Here is a 21,157-nt window from a genome sequence, read left to right as displayed (position 1 = left end):
ATTGAATTCAGTGTTTTACATTACCTAGAACATGTCAATCATAAATCTGAGCCTCACTGAAACAATAAGAGCTCAGCAACGTATCTTTTGCATCTAATAATGTAAACTGGAGGCTTCACCGAGACTTGTGAAATATTACACAGATCATTTGCCTTAAATGACAATATCCAGGAATTCCTTAAAATCATAGACAGTGTTGCTTGGCTGGATTGTAAAGTCATACAACCAGGATCATTGACTGTCTGTCTTTACTTACAGCTCTACACCAGGGTCAAGGGGTACAGAAACACATGAACAGACATAAGAGATTACTAGTGTTGGACGAGCATGCTCGGCCAAACACAAATTTTACTCGAGCATCATCGGCACATCACGGAGTTCGGCCGAATACTCGAGTATACTCGCGATGCTCGAGTATCCTCCCCGGACGTTTTTTGGCTGTTACACAGCCAATAAACGTGCAGATAAGTACTGCCATTCACTGTAATTCCGTAGCCATGGCTACTGGCATTACAGTGATTGGCTGGCCGGAACGCATCATCGGGTGCTATATAGCACCCGATGACACGTGTTCAGCTGAGTCTTAGGGAGAGCTGGGGAGCAGAAGGGAGAGATAGTGTAGGGAGTGAAATAGGAATATTTTAGCTCTTATACTTGTTATAGACCCAAAAGTCCTTTTAAGGACTATTGTTGCGTGTGGCAGCAATATATATTTTTAGCGCAACCTGCGCTAAATAGCTTGCAATTGTTTGGCCGCTGCAGACAGCAACATTAGCTGCGCTACATCTTCTGTCTAACGTGTGCGCAGCCTAAAAATATCTGTGACATCCAGTGTACTTTTTCCGTAGACGGTGTCCGCTGCGGACAGTTACATTACCTGCGCTACATCTCCTGTATAACATTTGCGTATCCGAAATATCAGTGACATTCAGTCAAATTTTTTTGCTGCTGGTGGCAGCGACATTACCTGCACTACATCTCCTGTATAACGTTTGCCTATCCTAAATATCAGTTACATTCATTCAGTGTAATTTTTTATTAGGCGGTGGTGACAGCGACATTACTTGCGCTATACCTCCTGTATAACGTTTGTGCATTCTAAATATCAGTTACATTCATTCAGTGTAATTTTTTATTAGGCGGTGGTGACAGCCACATTACTTGCGCTATACCTCCTGTATAACGTTTGCCAATCCTAAATATCAGTGACATTCATTCAGTGTAATTTTTTATTAGGCGATGGTGACAGCGACATTACTTGCGCTATACCTCCTGTTTAACATGTGCACATCCTAAATATCAGTGACATTCATTCAGTGTAATTTTTTATTAGGCGGTGGTGACAATGACATTACTTGCGCTATACCTCCTGTATAATGTTTGTGCATCCTAAATATCAGTGACATTCATTCAGTGTAATTTTTTACTAGGCAGAGGTGACAGCAACATTACTTGCGCTATACCTCCTGTTTAACGTGTGCGCATCCTAAATATCACTGACATTCATTCAGTATAATTTTTTATTAGGCGGTGGTGACAGCGACATTACTTGCGCTATACATCCAGTTTAACGTGTGTGCATCCTAAAAATATCTGACATTCTGTGTACTTTATTTGCGCATACACTTACAAAACCTGCGCTACTGCACGTGTGACATACTTGCAAGCATATATACCATTTAATATGCGCAAGGCGAGCAGTAAGGGACGGGGAAGTGGCTGTGCAGCTGATGGTGCACGCAGAAACTGTGCCTGCTGCCAGAGCACAAGAAACACACTCATCCATGATACCTAGCTTCATGTCCCAGTTTGCAGGGCGGCGTAGGACACCACTCCCGAAGTCAGACCAGGTGGTCTGTTGGATTGCAGCAGAAAATGCTTCCACTCGGTTAAGCACCACCCTGTCTTCCACAAAGTCCAGTCTCAGTAGCCAAGAGTGGTCAACACAATCCTCATGCTGATACTCCTTCCACCCACCATGGAGAGTCTTGGCAAACAAGTAATCCCACACTCGGATATTCCGAGGAGCTGTTTTTATCGCCATTTCTTAATTTGGGCTTCTCGCCAAGCACGTGTCACGGACGTTCCTGTGGCAGGTACCAGATCATCGGAGAGACTGGCAACTCGTGGGTTAAATTTACAACTTCATTGTGGATCTTATTGTGTCTGTGTTTTGGTGAATGCCACACCCCTTGCTTTAGGTGTTGCTTGTTGGTAAACTACCTTTCCCATAAGTAGCAGCTTCTAACTCTTGGAGGAGTGGTTTATAGATTTTCTTCCTGCCTTCTAACTAGCTGGTCGGATGTACTCTGTGGTGCTTCTGGAATTGCCAGTTTTCTACTTTCAGATAAGTCTTGTCTGTTCTTATTGTTTTGTGTTTGTTATATTCGCTGTTGTTTGTGTCTGGGCCTGAGACAGAGACTTCCATTCGTCCATCTGGGGAGGAATGGGTTGTCTCTGGTCCTAACCTCATTCCAGGTCCTTTTAGGGATATAAGGGCCTAGGTATACAGCATATGAATATTCCTACCTTCTAGGTCTATTCATATTGATAGGTAGTTAGGGCCCGGATTAGGGTTGTTTAGAAGGTGACCTGTTTCTTCCCTAGTTTCCAGGCCCAGTTACTGTTCCCCTTCCCTCCTGTGTTTAGTGTGGAGTTTTCTCCCACACTGATCATGACAGCTCGCTCGAAGAGGCACATGAGGAGATCTTGTGCCCTGATTCCCAAACTCTGGAGCATCCACAGTCAGAAGAAGATGACGGTGGGGAACGGCAATTAGTGTTTCATGAGGTGGATGATGATGATGAGACACAGTTGCCAATAAGTCAACCCCAATTAGTGTCTCAAGAGGTTCATGATGAGGATGAGTCACAATTGTCAATAACTGAGGTTGTTGTTAGGTCAACAAGTCAGGAGGATGACCAGAGTGAGGAAGTGGAAGAGGAGGTGCTGGACGATGAAGTCACTGACCCAACCAAGGAAGGTGGAAAGCCGAGCGAGGACAGCAGTACAGAGGGGGAGGGATCTGCAGCACCGCAACAGGCTAGAAGAGGCAGTGGGGTGGCAAAAGGGAGAAGGCGGGCCACACCAAACAGGCCCGCAACCAGCACCCCCTTGCGGCAATCTCCCTTGCCAAGGGGTAGGTGTTCCGCAATCTGCAGCTTTTTTGAGGAAAGTGCGGATGATAAAAGAATTGTCATTTGCAACCTGTGCCGTACCAAAATGAACAGGGGAGTGAACACTAGCAACCTCACCACAACCAGCATGATCCGCCACATGGCATCAAAGCACCCTAATAGGTGGGCCGAACGCCTGGGTCCACAACCAGTGTCTGCGGGCCAGCACGTAACCTGTGTTATGTGCTGGCCAATCCCCTGACCAAGACGCAGGCCCGGATGCCTCCCGCCATGCACCTGGACCTTCGCAAGCACCATCAGCTAGCACATCCACTTCTGTGTCCCACCGCAGCGTACAGATGTCTATACCCCAGGCCTTTGAACGAAAGTGCAAATACCCAGCCACCCACCCACAGACCATAGCACTAAATGTGCACCTTTCCAAATTGCTGGCCCTGGAAATGTTGCCATTTAGGCTTGTGGACACTGAGGCTTTCCGCAGCCTGATGGCAGCGACTGTCCCTCGGTACACTGTCCTCAGCCGCCAATATTTTTCACGGTGAGCAGTCCCAGCCTTACACCAGCATGTGTCCCGTAACATCACCCGTGCTTTGACCAACGCAGTTATTGAGAAGGTCCACTTAACGACTGACACATGGACAAGTGTTTTGGCCAGGGACGCTACATTTCCCTGACGGAACACTGGGTGAACGTTGTGGAGGCCGGGAGCGAGTCGTACCCTGGGATGGCACAGGTGCTACTGACGCCAAGGATTGCTGGCCCTATTTCCATCAGGGTTCCCACCACCACCTAGGTTAGTGGCTGAAACCCCCGCTTCTCCTCTTCCGCCTCATCCTCTACTTCCACCTCTGAATTATCATCTTTCAGCACCAGTCAGACATCAGTCAGTAGCTGGAAGCAGTGTAGCACTACAGTGGGGAAGCAGCAACAGGCCGTGCTTAAACTGATCTGCTTAGGTGACAAACAGCACACCGCCGCAGAGCTGTGGCAGGGGATAAGGGACCAGACTGAACTGTGGCTCTCGCCACTCAATTTAAAACCAGGCATGGTTGTGTCTGAAACTGTCCGTAACTTGGTGGTGGCTTTGGAAATCGGCAAGCTCACACACACACCATGCATAGCCCACGTGTTCAACCTAGTGGTTCAGCGGTTTCTCAAAACCTACCCCAATTTGCCTCATCTACTGGTGAAGGTGCGCCACGTGTGTGCCCATTTCTGCAAGTCATCGACAGCTTCCACTGGTCTGGCAACGCTGCAATTGCCAGCTCACTGACTGTTGTGCGATGTGAGCACACGCTGGAACTCCATGTTCCGCATGTTGGCCAGGCCTTGTGAGCAGCATAGAGCAGTAGTGGAATACCAGGTGCAACATGGTGGTCGCCTTTCCAGTCAGCTTTGGCTCTTCACAAGCGACGAGTGGGCATTGATGTCTGACCTCTGTGGGTTTTACGCAACTTTGGGGAATCAACACAGATGGTGAGAGGCGATAACGCTATTATCAGCGTAACCATCCCACTTCTGTGTCTACTCAAACGCTCGCTGCTCACAATTAAGGCGGACGCTTTGCATGTGGAAGAGGTGGAAATGGGGGAAGACAGTACACAGGGTGATAGCCAGACCACCCTCAGTTCGTCTTCTCACCGCAAATTGGATGATGAGGAGGAGGAGCAGGAGACGGTTGCCTCCGCTAGAGAGGGTAGTACCCATGGAAGTATTATTCAATCTGTTCAGCGTGGATGGGTAGAAGAGGAGGAAGAGGATGAGGAGATTGAGAGTCATCTTCCTGATGACGACAGCAAAGTCTTGTCTGTTGGTACTCTGGCACACATGGCTGACTTTGTTAGGCTGCCTTTCCCGTGACCCTCGCATTGTACGCATTTTGGCCAACACCGATTACTGGTTGTTCACCCTTCTCGACCCCCACTACAGAGATAAGTTCCTTGTGGAAAAATTGCTCCAAAAATTTCCAGATGACGCTGGCAGCAGAGTACGTAGTTCCTTGGCCAACCGAGGAGGGGAGACGAGGGGAACACACAGCAGTTCCAACAGAGGCAGGGCAACACTCTCCAAGACCTGGGACAGTTTTATGACAGCCCGCCAGCACCCTCAACCTGATGTGCGGCTTAGTGTCACAAGGAGGGAAAATTTTGGGAAGATGGTGAAGGAGTATGTAGCAGTCTGTGTCAGCGTCCTCAGTGATCCCTCTGTGCCTTAAAACTATTGGGTGTCCAAGCTGGACACGTGGCATGAACTGGCGCTCTACGCCTTGGAGGTGCTGGCCTGCCCCGCCGTCAGTGTTTTGTCAGAGCGTGTATTTAGTGCAGCTGGGGGCATAATGACTGATAAGCGCATCCACCTGTCAACTGAAAATGCTGACCGGTTGACTCTTATAAAAATGAACAAGGCATGGATTGCGCCTGACTTCTCTACTCCACCAGAGGAAAGTGGCTGAACATAAAGGCACTCTAAATGTGGATTTTATGGTGTATGGAATACACTGTATTCCCATGCACCCCTTCCACCACTAAAAAGGGTATATGGTTCGATCTCCCTTTTCTCGTCCTCCTCCTCCATCATATCAACATGCTTATTAGACTGCCCTCACTTCTAAGGTTTTAGAGGGTCAGCTCAGCAGCAGGCCCTCACCCATAATGTTTTAGAGGGTCACCAGCAGGCCCTCGCCCATAATGTTTTTAAGGGTCACCAGCAGGCCCTCGCCCATAATGTTTCTGAGGAGTCACCAGCAGGCCCTCAACAATAATGTTTTTGAGGGTCACCTGCAGGCCCTCACCCATAATGTTTTTGTGGATCACCAGCAGGCCCTCGCCCATAATGTTTTAGAGGGTCACCAGCAGGCCCTTGTTCTTAATGTTATAGAGGGTCAGCTCAGCCGCAGACCCTCACCCCTAATTTTTTAGATGGTCAGATCAGCAGTAGGCACTCGCCCCTAATGTTTTAGAGGGTCAGCTCCGCAGCAGGCCCTCACCCCTAATGTTTTAGATGGTCACATCAGCAGCAGACACTCGCCCCTAATGTTTTAGAGGGTCAGATCAGCAGCAGGCCCTCGCCCCTAATGTTTTAGATGGTCAGATCAGCAGCAGGCACTCGCCCCTAATGTTTTAGAGGGTCAGCTCAGCAGCAGGCCCTTGCCCCTAATGTTTTAGAAGGTCAGATCAGCAGCAGGCTCTCGCCCCTAATGTTTTAGATGGTCAGCTCAGCAGCAGGCACTCGCCTCTATTGTTTTAGAACATGGGTGTCAAACATGCGGCCCGCGGGCCGCATGCGGCCCGCAATGAATATCTTTGCGGCCCGGCAGTCTAGTATCTCTGAACATGAGCGCTGCTATCGGCGTGCTCATGTTCTCTCAGCAGCACGGGGAGAAGGAAGCTGTCCTCCCTCCCCCCTGTGCTGCTGCCGCTGCCACCAATGAGAAGAGAGGGGGGGAGGAGGGGCGGGCGCACTGCGCCACCAATGAGGAGAGAGGGGCGGAGGAGGGGCGGGCGCACTGAGCCACCAATGATAGGACTATTCCCATTTCCCACACAGAGCGGCGCCCAGCGATGTCTCAGCACTCACCATTAGTCCTGGGCGCCGCTCCGTTCGCCCGCAGTGCTCCATTACTGTCTCCTCTCCTGCTCCACATGCTGCTGATTACTATCGGAGCGATGAGAGGAGACATCAGCTTCACTAGTGGGCGTTCCTTCTCCCTGCGCTGCGATTGGACAGCGCTACAGCCAGGAAGAAGGAACGCCCACTAGTGAAGCTGATGTCTCCTCCCATCGCTCCGATAGTAATCAGCAGCATGTGGAGCAGGAGAGGAGACAGTAATGGAGCACTGCAGGCGAACGGAGCGGCGAACAGAACTAATGGTGAGTGCTGAGACATCGCTGGGCGCCGCTCTGTGTGGCCTGATAGTAAGAGTCAGTCTTTAACACAATACAGGAGGCGGGTGCCGGCAGCAGAATCGCATTGCCGGCACCCTGCTGCTGACAGGGAGCTGCGATCAGAGGCAGTTAACCCCTTAGGTGCCGCACCTGAGGGGTTAACTGCTGATCTGCCAGTACCAGCCTCCTGTATAAAGGGGAAATTTATCATTGGTGGTGCAGTGTGCCCCCCTCAACCCCCCCATCCCATTAAAATCATTGGTGGCACAGTGCGCCAGCCCCTCTCAACCCCCCCAGTATTAAAATCATTGGTGGCAGTGGCCACAGGGACCTCTCCCCTCCCCCTCATTGGTGGTGCAGTGGCAGCTTCTGATCGGAGCCCCAGCTGTGTAAGCCTGGGGCTCCGATCAGTTACCATGGCAGCCAGGACCTACAGAAGCCCTGGTTGCCATGGTAACATCCCTGATGCTGTGTGCACAAGGCACAGAGCAGCAGGGACAGTGTGAAGTCCTATTCACCCTAATAGAGCTGAATAGGACAAGGGATGAAAGATCCCAGGTTCTCGCCCCTAAGGCTACTTTCACACTTGCGTTTAGAGCGGATCCGTCTGAGACGGATCCGCTCATATAATGCAGACGGTGGATCCGTTCAGAACGGATCCGTCTGCATTATATTGTAAAAAATTTTTTATTTTTTTGATGCGGCCCACATAAACTTACATTTTTTTTTTTTTGGCCCATGTTAGCCTTTGAGTTTGACATGCTTGTTTTAGAAGGTCAGATCAGCAGCAGGCACTCGCCCCTAATGTTTTAGAGGGTCATCTAGCAGCAGACCCTCACCCCTAATGTTTTAGATGGTCACATCAACAGCAGGCCCTCGCCCCTAATGTTTTCAGATGGTCAGATCAGCAGCAAGCACTCACCCCTAATGTTTTAGATGGTCAGATCAGCAGGCCCTTGCTCCAATAGTTTTTGAGGGTCACCAGGAGGCCATCAATCATAATTTTTCAAGGGTGTGTATGATGTCCTCCTTTATGTGTAATAAAGGGTGTATTGGAGTGCCGGTTCCTTGTAATTTTTGACAGCCCTTTCACTTAGTGCATAGGCTTTATGAGTGCAGGAGTCCCACTACCTGAACAATTGTAACACAATGTGAATGAGGCCTTCCTTTATGTGATATACAGGTTGTATCGGAGTGCCTCTTCCTTGTAATTTTTGGCAGCACTTGCACTTTATTTATACAGTAAATATACAGGAAAGAATGTTTCCTAACAATTTTTCCTCTAAAATCGATGTTATCTTCAGTTTTGTGCGTATTATTGTCAGTCTGTAAAATTGGCGTACTACTCGGACAACATCGTTCCCAGCAGCAACCTGGGAGTCCAAGATGCATCCAGACATCCTCCCCATGCTGTTCCTGAACCATTTAAGTGGTGTTTCCATCAATTCCTCACCTTTTCATGTGAACCAGACACCCTCCCCTCTTCAGAGCAGGGGGTGCCTGGTTTAATGCTCGGGTTCCCCCATTGACTTCCATTGTGCTCGGGTGCTCGGTAGAGCACCCGAGCATCCCGAGGTGTTCTACTCGAGCACCTGAGCACTTTGGTGCTAGACCAACACTAGAGATTACATTTGACATTTAAGACTTTGTCACCAAATTTTTTTCTGCTTGTTAATACCAGATAGTGACACACATCCTTTTTTCTAATCTCTTTTATTTTCTGATTACATTCCCAAAAACTCTTGAAAAATATGCTTATTGACCACCAATACATCTTTACACATGGTCAAAAAGGGGCTCACCTTTATACAGTGGTCTAGTCTATGCACTGCACGGATAAGCGGGCTCCTGCTTTAACTACCCAGATCGGCAAAATGGCCAGTACAGGCTATTTAACCCCTTAGATGCTACTCTCAATAGCGACTGTGCGATCTAAACTGTTTCAGAGGGAGTGGGCTCCCACTGTCAGACATCAGCACTGCCACAAATTAGATCTCAGAGTGCCGATGTCTTCACATGGCAGCCAGGACCTAATGAAAACCCCCAGCTCTGCCCTCAGAGGTGCAGCCTGATAAAGTGCTTGTCAGTTTCCTACTGACAGTATAATCAGAGGTGTAGCTAGGCTTTCCAGCACCCGGGGCAAGGATTCAGCATAGTGCCACCCACCCGATTACATTAAATTTTTTGGCAGATTTTCCATTTTAATCTATATTTTCCAGTTACAGAGCAAGGGTTAACAGCCAAACAAAACTCAATATTTATGGCACTGATTCTGTAGTTTACAGAAACACCCCATATGTGGTCGTAAATTGCTGTACGGGCACACGGCATTGTGCAGAAAGAAAGGAACGCCATATGGTTTTTGGAAAGATTTCATTGGGATAATTTTAAGCTGCCATGTCCCATTTGAAGCCCCCCTGATGCACCCCTACAGTAGAAACTCCATAAAAGTGACCCCATTTTAGAAACTAAACCCCTCAAGGTATACAAAACTGATTTTACAAACTTTGTTTACCCTTTATGTGTTCCACAAGAATTAATGGAATATGGAGATGAAATTTTAGAATTTCACTTTTTTTGCAGATTTTCCATTTTAATCCATTTTTTCCAGTTAAAAAGCAAGGGTTAACAGCCAAACAAAACTCAATATTTATGGCCCTGATTCTGTAGTTTACAGAAACACCCCATATGTGGTCGTAAACTTCTGTATGGGCACACGGCACTGCGCAGAAGGAAAGGAACACCATATGGTTTTTAAAAAGCAGATTTCACAGGGAAAATTTTAAGCTGCCATGTCACATTTGAAGACCCCCTGATGCACCCCTAGAGTAGAAACTCCAAAAAAGTGACCCAATTTTGGACAGGTGGCAGTTTTGTTGGTACGATTTTAGGGTACATATGATTTTTGGATGCTCTATATTACACTTTTTGTGAGGCAAGGTAACAAAAAATAGCTGTTTTTGCACCGTTTTTATTTTTTGCTATTTACAACGTTCATCTGACAGGTTAGATCATGTGGTGTTTTTATAGAGCAGGTTGTTACGGACGCGACAATACCAAATATGACAACTTTTTTTGTTTGTTTGTTTCAGTTTTACTTAATAAAGCATTTTTGAAAAAAAAATATTCTTTTGTGTCTCCACATTCTGAAAGCCGTATTTTTTTTATTTTTTGGGCGACTGTCTTGTGTAGGGGCTCATTTTTTTCAGGATGAGATGACGGTTTGATTGGTAATATTTCAGGGTGCATATGACTTTTTGATCGCTATTACACTTTTTGTGATGTAAGGTGACAAAAAATGTTTTTTTTGACACTGTTTTTATTTTATTTTTTATGGTGTTCACCTGAGGGATTAGATCATGTTTTTATAGAGCAGGTTCTTACGGACATGGCGATACCTAATATGTCTACTTTTTTTATTTATGTAAGTTTTAGACTGATATTTTTGAAACAAAAAAAAAACATGTTTTAGTGTCTCCATAGTCTGAGAGCCATAGTTTTTTTATTTTTTGGGCGATTGTCTTAGGTAGGGGCTAATTTTTTGCGGGATGAGGTGACGGTTAGATTGGTACTATTTTAGGTGGCATATGCCTTTTTGATGGCTTGGTGTTGCACTTTTAGTGCTGTAAGGGGACAAAAATTTTTTTTTTTTTTAGCACATTTTCTTTTTTTTCTTTACGGTGTTCACCTGTTTTAGTGTCACCATATTCTGAGAGCCATAGTTTTTTTTGGGGGGGCGATTGTCTTAGGTAGGATATAATGTTTGATTGGCACTATTTTTGGGTGCATATACTTTTTGATCGCTTGCTATTAAACTTTTTGTGATATATGGTCACAAAAAATTGCTATTTTGACACCATTTTTATTTTTTTATTTTTTACGGTGTTCACCTGAGTGGTTAGATTATGTGGTATTTTTATAGAGCAGGTTGTTACAGACGCAGCAATACCTAATATGTATACTTTTTTTTTAATTAACTTACTAATTTGGGGGACATACGCCTTTTTGATTGCTTGGTGTAGCACTTTTAGTGATATAAGGTGACAAAAAAAGATTTTTTTAGCACAGTTTTTATTAAATTTTTTGACATGTTTATCTGAGGGGTTAGGTCATGTGATATTTTTATATAGCCGATCGATACGGATGCGGCGATACCTAATATGTCTACTTAGATTTTTTTCCCCTATTTTTTTTAACTTTATTTTGGGAAAAGGACGCCTTTTTTTTTACTTGAAACTTTTAATTTTGTATTGTAAAGCATTGGCTGTAAGGGGGCTGGATCTCACAAGCTTTCCCGGAAGGCAGCCACGATGCCTAAGTAAGGCATCGGGCTGCCTTCCATGCCATCGGGTCCTTGTCACAGCAGCGAGGGGACCGCGTGGACAGCGCACGTGCAGCGGTCAGCGCGGACCGAGGCAAATCAAGGGTTAATGCGCCGGTATCGGTGACTGCCGTACCCCTGCCGCGGATCAGGCAGGCGCAGCTCCTTAAGTCACGGACATCTGCGCCATACAAGTATGGCGCGGGTCCTCTACGGGTTAAAGGCAGGTGTAATATATCGCCATGTGCATCATGTTCTAGTGCACCGACATTCAGAGTTAATCCGTTATTTTAATGATACAGTTAGTGTGCCTCAGTATTAAAGGCGGGTGTAATATGTTGCCAAGTGCATCTCGTTCTAGCGCACCGACAGAGTTATGCCTCATGCACACGACAGTATTTTTTCACGGTCCGCAAAACGGGGTTCCGTTGGTCCGTGATCCGTGACCGTTTTTCTCGTCGTGGGTCTTCCTTGATTTTTGGAGGACCCACGGACATGAAAAAAATGTCGTTTTGGTGTCCGCCTGGCCGTGCGGAGCCAAACGGATCCGTCCTGACTTACAATGCAAGTCAATGGGGACGGATAGGTTTGACGTTGACACAATATGGTGCAATTGCAAACGGATCCGTCCCCCATTGACTTTCAATGTAAAGTCAGGAGTTAATATACCATAGGATCGGAGTTTCCTCCAATCCGATGGTATATTTTAACTTGAAGCGTCCCCATCACCATGGGAACGCCTCTATGTTAGAATATATCATCAGATTTGAGTTAGATCGTGAAACTCAGATCCGACAGTATATTCTAACACAGAGGCGTTCCCATAGTGATGGGGACGCTTCAAGTTAGAATATCCTACGAACTGTGTACATGACTGCCCCCTGCTGCCTGGCAGCACCCAATCTTTTACAGGGGGCTGTGATCCGCACAATTAACCGCTCAGGTGCTGCACCTAAAGGGTTAATTGTGCGTATCATAGCCCCCTGTAAGAGATCAGGTGCTGCCAGGCAGGAGGGGGCAGACCCCCTCTCTCCCCAATTTTATATTCATTGGTGGCCAGTGCGGCCTCCCCTCTCCCCCCATCTCAGTTAAAATCACGTTCCGAATCCCCCATCATTGGTGGCCAGTGCGGCCTCACATCTCCCCCCCCTTGTTAAAATCACGTTCCGAATCCCCCATCATTGGTGGCCAGTGCGGCCTCACATCTCCCCTCCCCCCCCCCCTAGTTAAAATCACGTTCCCCCATCATTGGTGGCAGTGGAGAGTTCCGATCGGAGTCCCAGTTTAATCGATGGGGCTCCGATCGGTAACCATGGCAACCAGGACGCTACTGCAGTCCTGGTTGCCATGGTTACTTAGCAATTTTTAGAAGCATTATACTTACCTGCGAGCTGCGATGCCTGTGACCGGCCGGGTGCTCCTCCTACTGGTAAGTGACAGGTCTGTGCGGCGCATTGCTTATAGCACAGACCTGTCACTTACCAGTAGGAGGAGTGCCCGGCCGGTCACAGACATCGCAGCTCGCAGGTAAGTATAATGCTTCTAAAAATTGCTAAGTAACTATGGCAACCAGGACTGCAGTAGCGTCCTGGTTGCCATGGTTACCGATCGGAGCCCCAGCGATTAAACTGGGACTCCGATCGGAACTCTCCACTGCCACCAATGATGGGGGAACGTGATTTTAACTAGAAGGGGGGGGGGGAGAGGTGAGGCCGCACTGGCAACCAATGATGAGGGATTCGGAACATGATTTTAACTGGGGGGGGGGGAAGAGGGGAGGCCGCACTGGCCACCAATGAATATAATATTGGGGAGGGAGGGGGTCTGCCTGGCAGCACCTGATCTCTTACAGGGGGCTATGATACGCACAATTAACCCTTTAGGTGCGGCACCTGAGGGGTTAATTGTGCGGATCACAGCCCCCTGTAAAAGATCGGGTAGGAGGCAGTCATGTACACAGTTCTCAGTATATTCTAACTTGAAGCGTCCCCATCACTATGGGAACGCCTCTGTGTTAGAATATACTGTCGGATATGAGTTTTCACGAAGTGAAAACTCATATCTGAAAAAGCTTGCGATCCGTCTGTGTGAAAGTAGCCTATGGACAAGGATGACGGACGCGGATGCCAATCTTGTGTGCATCCGTGTTTTTTCACGGACCCATTGACTTGAATGGGTCCGTGAACCGTTGTCCGTCAAAAAAATAGGACAGGTCATATTTTTTTGACGGACAGGAAACACGGATCACGGCCGCAGATGAACAACTGTGCATTTTCCGAGTTTTCAATGGACCCATTGAAACTCAATAGGTTCGCAGAAAATCACGGAAAACGGAACAACGGCCACGGATGCACACAACGGTCGTGTGCATGAGGCCTTAATCCGTTATTTTGATGTAGCCGGCACAAGTAGCAGCAGAAGAGGCGGGGGGGGGGGGGGGGTAGCAGCCACAGCAACAGGCCAGAGTTACAGACAGACAGGAATCAATGGGTTCCTCTGAAACCACACTTGGCCTGGTCCAGGAACTGCCTCTATGCCCTCACCTGTCCTGAACCTGCCTCTTGCTTTTGCTGCTTCTTCTGCTAGCCAAGTAATGATAGTCGCTGGTTCAGCTCTACTTTGGAGAAACAATGAGCTTTATGAGGACAGTCAGCAGTTACAGGCCAGCCCAGACTTGGAGGAGAAGTCCGCTGTGGACTCCTTTAGGCATGCAACGACCGATGATGACAGTCGGTGAGAGCACATGTTGCGAGAGGTAAGGGACGAACGCAAGAGACAGGTGAGGGTGACACAAGTGACGTTTCTAGATGATTATGTAGTCGATCGCACGTGGGAGTCGGGTGAAGTGGGGGCATCATCATCATCAGGGGGTGAGGGTGGCAGTGTGCCCGTGAGACAGCAGCGTGGTAGACTGCCTGTGAGCCAGCAGGGTGGAACCAGTGGGAGACCGGGAGCCAAACTCGGGAGGGGTACACTGTCTGCTACTCGGGAGACTAACTGTGAAGTATACACTATCAGTGCATGGGTTCATAAAAGCAATGGCAGACAGGCATCACGCAGTGGTGTGTGGGCAGAAGGTGAGGTGCAGCCAGGGTGCTAATGTTGGCACAACGGCCCTGAGTCCACACATTCTCATTTAGTGTTACAGCTTGAGATGCAACAACTGCTGCATCTCCCAACGGCTCGCACCCACTCTCAAGTAGTCAGGGCTCGTCAACATCAGCAGAACGAAGCTGTTGTTCCTTCCCATCAACTTCAATGTTGTCTATTGCTCCTGATGCTCCTCCTCATCACTTATTTCAACAACAATAGATGACCGAGGCTATTGCAAAAAGTCAAAAGTATGCATGCACTCATCCAACGGCGCAGAAGCTGAACGTGCGCCTGGCCAAGTTGCTGGTACTAAAGTCCCTCTCTTTTCATGTACTTGACTCGGCACATTTCAGAGAACTGATGGATTGTGCTCAGCCAAGGTGGAGAGTCCCAAGCCATCAGTACTTTTCCAAAAAAGCTGTACCAGCCCTGCTGAGATCTATTAGAATGAATGGCATTACACTGTGCTCCCTGCTTCGCTGTGCCTCGTGCACAGTGCTGCATGGAGCTTACCATTGCGGGGGCTCCAAACGAAAGGCAGAGGGAGCCGCATCACTCTGCCTTACCTCACAGATGCCGCAATCAGCTTTGATCATGGCATCTGAGGGGTTAAATGACTGGGTTTGGTGGGATCACCGTTCCCCTTCATTGTATCATACTGCCAGCACCCGCCAGGTATGGAATGGGCTCACTACAGCAGCCCGTTCCATACATTCCCTCAGCCACCGTGATATACAGGTATATTTGATATATAGCAAATCGTTACTAATTAATTCAGAAATAATCAAATTTCTTGGCAAACTTTGGCAAATAGGTAATTTTCTGATCACACTGTTGTAATAGGCATAAACTCTCAAATATTTAAATATCCTATAAATCAGAGATACAACTATATATAATGCATGCACAACTTTAACAAGAGTTTTTAAGAGTTTAAAGACTTTTTTGTAGTTTTAAAAAAAAAGATACAGTACCAGCAAAAAGGTAAATCTGTTATAATGATGTGATTACCATTATGTTCTGTGGGATGTGGCTCTCAGTGCAACAGTTGAGGACCATGAACTGTTTTGTTGCAATTTTTGTTTTTAAAGCAACAAAAGGCTGTTGATGTTATTGGCCAATAGGAAATTATAAAATGCCCTACAAACATTTAAAAGGTTTTTCAGAGATTTTGATACTGATGACGTATCCCCAGGATAGGTCATCAGTATCTGATCAGTGGGGTCTGACACCCCCTAGCTGTTTGAGAAGGCACCGGCCCTCAGGATCTTCTCCCTACTTACCAAGCACATCACCGTACATTGTATAGTGGCTGTACCTTGGTATCGCAGCTCAGCCCCATTCACTTCTATGGGGATGAACTGTTCCTAGGCCACAGGTCCGATGAACGTGTAAAGTGAGATCACGACATCTAAAGAGTGAAAAACCCGAAAGCTCGTGCTTCCGGGCTTCTTACTGGCATCCTCTGCGGCCAGTGAGGATGCCGGTAATTGATTTTAATACACTCAGCCTCGCTGAAGAGGCTGAGGGATTTTAAGCTGCAATTCTTATTTTGGCCAACATAAGAAATGAGTAATCCTGAGCAATAACTGGATTTTAAAAATCCATGATTCAGAATTTAAAAAAAGAATTTGGATTTTGTACACTCAAATATGAGCTTCAAAATCATTACAAAAAAAAAAAATATATAACAAAAATTATAAATATAAAGTTTAAATCACCCCCCTTTCCATATAATAAAAAAATAAATACATAAATAACAAAATATACATATCACTGGTATTACCATGACCAAAAACACCCGTCCTATTAAAATCTAAAAATATTTATCCAATACGGAAAATGGCGTAACAAAAAAAAGGTCAAAACGGCCAATTTGCTATTTTTTCATTGCTTCTGTTACCCAAAAAAATTTAATGAAATGTGATCAAGAAGTCACATACACTCCAAAATGGTATCAATAAAAACTACAGATTGTCTCCCAAAAAATGAGCCTACACACAGCTCAGTAGATATAACTATAAAAAAAAGTTAATGGAGGTCAGTATATGGTGCTGTAAAAAAATAATTTATTTCCAAAGTTTACATTTATTTTTACACTATTTAGACATAAAAAAAAAAAATATACATATGGGGTATCGTTGCAATTGTACTGACCCATAGAATGAAGGGAGTGGGTCAGTTTTGCCGCAAACAGAATGCCGTGGGAACAAAAGCAGTAAAATGGTGGAGCAATTCCACCCTATTTGGAATTTTTGTACCACTTCCCACTACATTGTATGCCAAAATGAATGGTGGCATTAGAAAGTACAACTTGCCCCGCAAAAAAAAGGACCTCATACAGCTACGTGAATGGAAATATAATAAAGTTATGGCTCAGGGAAGATAGGAAAGAAAAATGAAAAAAGACTCCGGTATCCGAAGGGTTAAGTTTCAAATCTATACTAAGGCCTTATGCAGGCTAAAACTGTCCCTCAGTGTGCCACTGATTTCACACAGAGAAAGGCAGAATTTATATGTATAGAGAAAATAATGAGCATCAGCTGGAGGGAACCAGTCACTATGAAAATTCAGTGCATGTTATAGAGCTGGGCAAACTCATATATAGATTTGTGGGAAGAAATTCAATATAACCTGTAATTTATTCTGTAACGCAGCGGTGTGGACCCACTGTGTCACAGATAAGATTAGCCTTAGGGCTAAGGATCCTAAGGATATTATCTTAGTACTCCTAATATTTTTATCCTTTAACCCCTCTACATGGATCTGGAATTCTGGGGAACCACCAGGCCGCAACCTCTTGAAGTAGTCTCTGGTAGTCTCCAGTCTGTGTTCAATGACAGCTGACCAAGGCAAGTCTAGAGACACCAGTAAGGCTACTTTCACACTAGCGTTTTCAATTCTGCTATTGAGATCCGTCATAGGCTCTCAATAGCGGAAGAAAATGCTACAGTTTTGTCCCCATTCATTGTCAATGGGGACAAAACTGAACTGAACGAAATGGAATGCACCAGAATGTATGTTGTTCCGTTTGGTTGCGTCCCCTTCGCGGACAGAAAAACACTGCAAGCAGCGTTCTTCTGTCCGCGATGTGGTGCGGAGGAAGACGGATCCATCCTAACACACAATGTAAGTCAATGGGGATGGATCCGTTTTCTCGGACACAATAGAAAACAGAACAGTCCCCCATTGACTTTTTATTTTTTTATTTTTTTATTTCATTGACTTGAATGTATCGGTGTTCAGTCTGAGTGCTTTCTGTTCTATTGTTGTAAAATTATTTTTATCGTTTTTTTTTATCCTGGACAATACGCTAAGTCATAGAAGTTGGTACATCATACATTGTAACATTCAAGTGCTTAGCGTTGCTATTAGGTATTAGTACAGTAAGGTATCAGAGTGCATTGACAGAATACAATTACAGAAATCTGTACATAGCTATATAACATTACAATATTGCAGTACAATAACATGAACCAGTTATGAACAATGTCGGGAGAAGTCTAGGAATAAGAGGGGGGGAAGGGTATGGAAAAGGTTGTTCGCAGGAGTGAGCGGACCAAAGGCAAGTTTTGATTGAATGTAAAGTACTGCCACAGGTACGGCACTACATGAGTCAATTCACTTTGAGAAAGAGACAATGTAAAAAGGTGATTTAATTAGAATAGGGCGATTCGCTTAATATTTTACTGGTATTCGAAGGGGAGATCTATTTTACACCAAAAAGCATACAAAGTGCTGGGAGCCATCTACTTTTTCTAATCTCTGCCATTTTAGTTGTTGGAAAAGTTCCTGTAATTTTTCCAGGGTCCCCAAATATTTTCAAATCTATGAGTAGTACGGGAGTCCCAGTGTGCTATTTGTTCAAGGCGGTATAATTGATCACACTTCTGTATCCAATGTGGCTTTGTGGGTGGATCTATAGATTTCCAATTCACCGCAATTAATAACCTAGCTGCCGCTAACAGAATATTGCAAAGGGTGCGGGCGTGCCTTGAGCACTGAATATCACTGTATATCCCAAAAAGGCACAATTTCGGGGATGGCGTAATAGTAGTCATACTGAGGTCAGAAATGGTTTTACATAAAAGTTGCCAGTAAGGCTTTATCTTATCACAGGACCACCAAATGTGACCATGAGTGCCTACTTCACCACGACACCTCCAGCACTCTGTAGTGCAATCTGGGAACATGCTGCTGAGACGATACGGTGTGTAGTACCATTGTGTTAATATCTTATAACTATTTTCCTGCAGTTTGGCACCCCCATTGACTTTTAATAGTGTTCATGACAGATCCGTCATGGCTATAGAAAACATAATACAACCGGATCCGTTCATGACGGATGCAGGAGGTTGTATTATTGTAACGGAAGCGTTTTTGCAGATCCATGACGGATCTGCAAAAAACTCTAGTGTGAAAGTAGCCTAAGTTACACTAAGGGGACAGACAAGAGCGAGGTTAATAGACAAGCCGAGGTCACGGCAGGCAGAGTTTGTTAAATTCAGGAAATATGTAATAGGTCAGGACAGGCAGCATAGGGTCAATATGATGAACAGGTAGATGCCAGGATGGACAGAACAGGATGAACAAGGCAAATAGGCAGAGGTCAGGCATATGAGTTCAGCAGACAAAAAAAACTTTGAAGGAACTAGAAAAGCTAAGAATCTTTTTGCTCAGGCTCTTTCCCAGGGGAAGGTGTCTTAAATATCCAAAGGAATGCAGCCATTGGCTGGGGACAGATCAAGCCCGGACTTAACTTTTAAAGTACCGTAGTAGTCAGGTTTCTTAAGTTATCCGCTATCCACAGGATACAGAATAACTATTACATCGGTGGGGTTCCTACCCCTGGGAGCCCCATGAGAACAAGAAAGTGGAATCTGTACCCCTCAGGACCCCCAAAATGAACAGAGCAGCTATTTGGGCATGCGTTCAGCCGCTCCTTTTATTTCTATGGGAGTTCCGGAGATAGCCAAGTACAGCACTCCACTATCTCCAGAAATCCCATAGAAATGAATGCCCGACCGGCCACTCTGTTCATTCTGGTGTGTCCTGAGGGGTACAGGGTTCCCATTCTCATGACTGGTGTAGGTACCAACAATCTAATAATTATGCCCTATTCTGTGGATAGGGGCTAACTTAACTTAACATAACCGGAATACCCTTTTAAGTACCAGGGAGAGCACTTGCCCAAAGGGAGCAGAGCAGGCACTAGCAGGCAGGAGGCAGAGATGGCGAGAAGAGGCCTACAGTGTGAGACCAGACAACACAGACCCCAGTGGTTATGCCCACCGATAGGGAGAGATGCTCGCAGGCATGGACAGCTTGGTACACAAAGGGGCAGGAGGGGTGAGTATTTTGTAAGCCGGGCTGTCCTCGGCACTTTCTATGCTTAGGAGTCACATGGGCAGCCCGACTTACTGATTTACAGCTGTCTTTGTATGTTTAGTCATAGTCTGTACGCTCAATCAGTAAGTAGGAGGACCCAAATGTCTCCCAAGCACAGAAAGAGCAGAGGTCTAAATAAATAAATTACAAGTTATACTTAAGCTTTTCCCATAAAACTATACATCAATCTGTTCAGCATCTTCTACTCTATAACATGCTGCCTGCAGATTGCACTGCGTTTTCATGGTGACGTTCCCTTTAAGGTAGTGCTCCCAGAGTTTTGCCTAATAAGGGATTATACCATCAAAATTATTTGTTGTATTACATATTAAGAGCCTATATATGAATATTCTATTTAATTTTGTTTACAAAAATTGATGGATTTTTTTTTTTAAATCACTCCAACCAACCTTGATTGACTCACTTGGTCAGACCATTCATCGAGGTCAGAAAGGAAGGAGGAATGGGTGACTCAGTTTGATCATCACATATTACACAATGCACTTCTGTGGGTATCTTTATCTAGGCCTGTCAAGAGCTCAACAGAGCCGTCATATTGTTATTCCCATTCTACAATCTACTGTTTAACTAACAAATAATATCTTTCCTTCACTGCAGAAGTAAACTAAGCAATTGGTTTACTTAACTATACATGCGTTTTATCTTTCTGAGCTGACTGCTATAGAAAGACAATATTTTTCTATTTAATTTTTAATGGAATAGTCCTGCTGAAATAGAAAAACAGCCAAAATTATTAAACAGCTTTTTGTGAATATGGCTAAAAAAAAATAATCACTTTCTCACAGAAGTGTCCGTTTAATAATTTAGCTCATTTGCTAAAGCAGCATTTTAGTGTAAATGTATATTTCCATGATGCGCACACACAAAAGATGGAAGCGAAACACTGATTACCTGTGTATCTTGTATATCTGCACTAGGGCGACAAGGCTGATCCCCCTCTGTCTCTATTGCAGTTATTTCAATGCAGTATACAGTACAATAAATTGTTTATGATCATAATCTTGAGTCTTATGATTGTAAATGGTCACAACACTTTAGTTAACTGTGACCATGCATCTTGAAAGAGGAACTCACTGGACATAACATATATCTGAAATTCAGGAATGGACTTTTGAAAGTATATGTAAAGTGCTAAAGATAAAACTTTTCTCAAGAATGAAGAACATGCTGCATGGCTGATTCTAAGTCATGTGGTTTCCATGAAATCCTTTACTGAGGACAATGTGATTTTAAGTGTTATACAAAAACATTTATCACCCAAACAAGAACTTCCAGCCCAGAAACTCCAAACTGGTCTTGACATAAGTGATTGT

At 45.4% G+C, this 21,157-nt stretch overlaps 1 protein-coding gene across 1 annotated transcript in view; it reads right to left on the bottom strand.

Annotated features, from left to right (window-relative positions):
- ARVCF (ARVCF delta catenin family member) overlaps nucleotides 1-20,750 on the bottom strand; it is a 357,246-nt gene extending 336,496 nt beyond the window's left edge. Inside the window, exon 1 of the mRNA XM_040416314.1 lies at nucleotides 20,736-20,750. The gene's annotated coding sequence lies outside the window, so the exon portion shown is untranslated. The remainder of the gene's footprint in view (nucleotides 1-20,735) is intronic.
- Nucleotides 20,751-21,157: the final 407 nt, after the last annotated feature.

Source organism: Bufo bufo, chromosome 2 (genome assembly GCF_905171765.1).
Source record: "Bufo bufo chromosome 2, aBufBuf1.1, whole genome shotgun sequence".
NCBI lineage: Eukaryota > Metazoa > Chordata > Amphibia > Anura > Bufonidae > Bufo > Bufo bufo.
The sequence above is the reverse complement of the archived record's forward strand: the minus strand, read 5'-3'. Positions and strand labels throughout refer to the sequence as shown.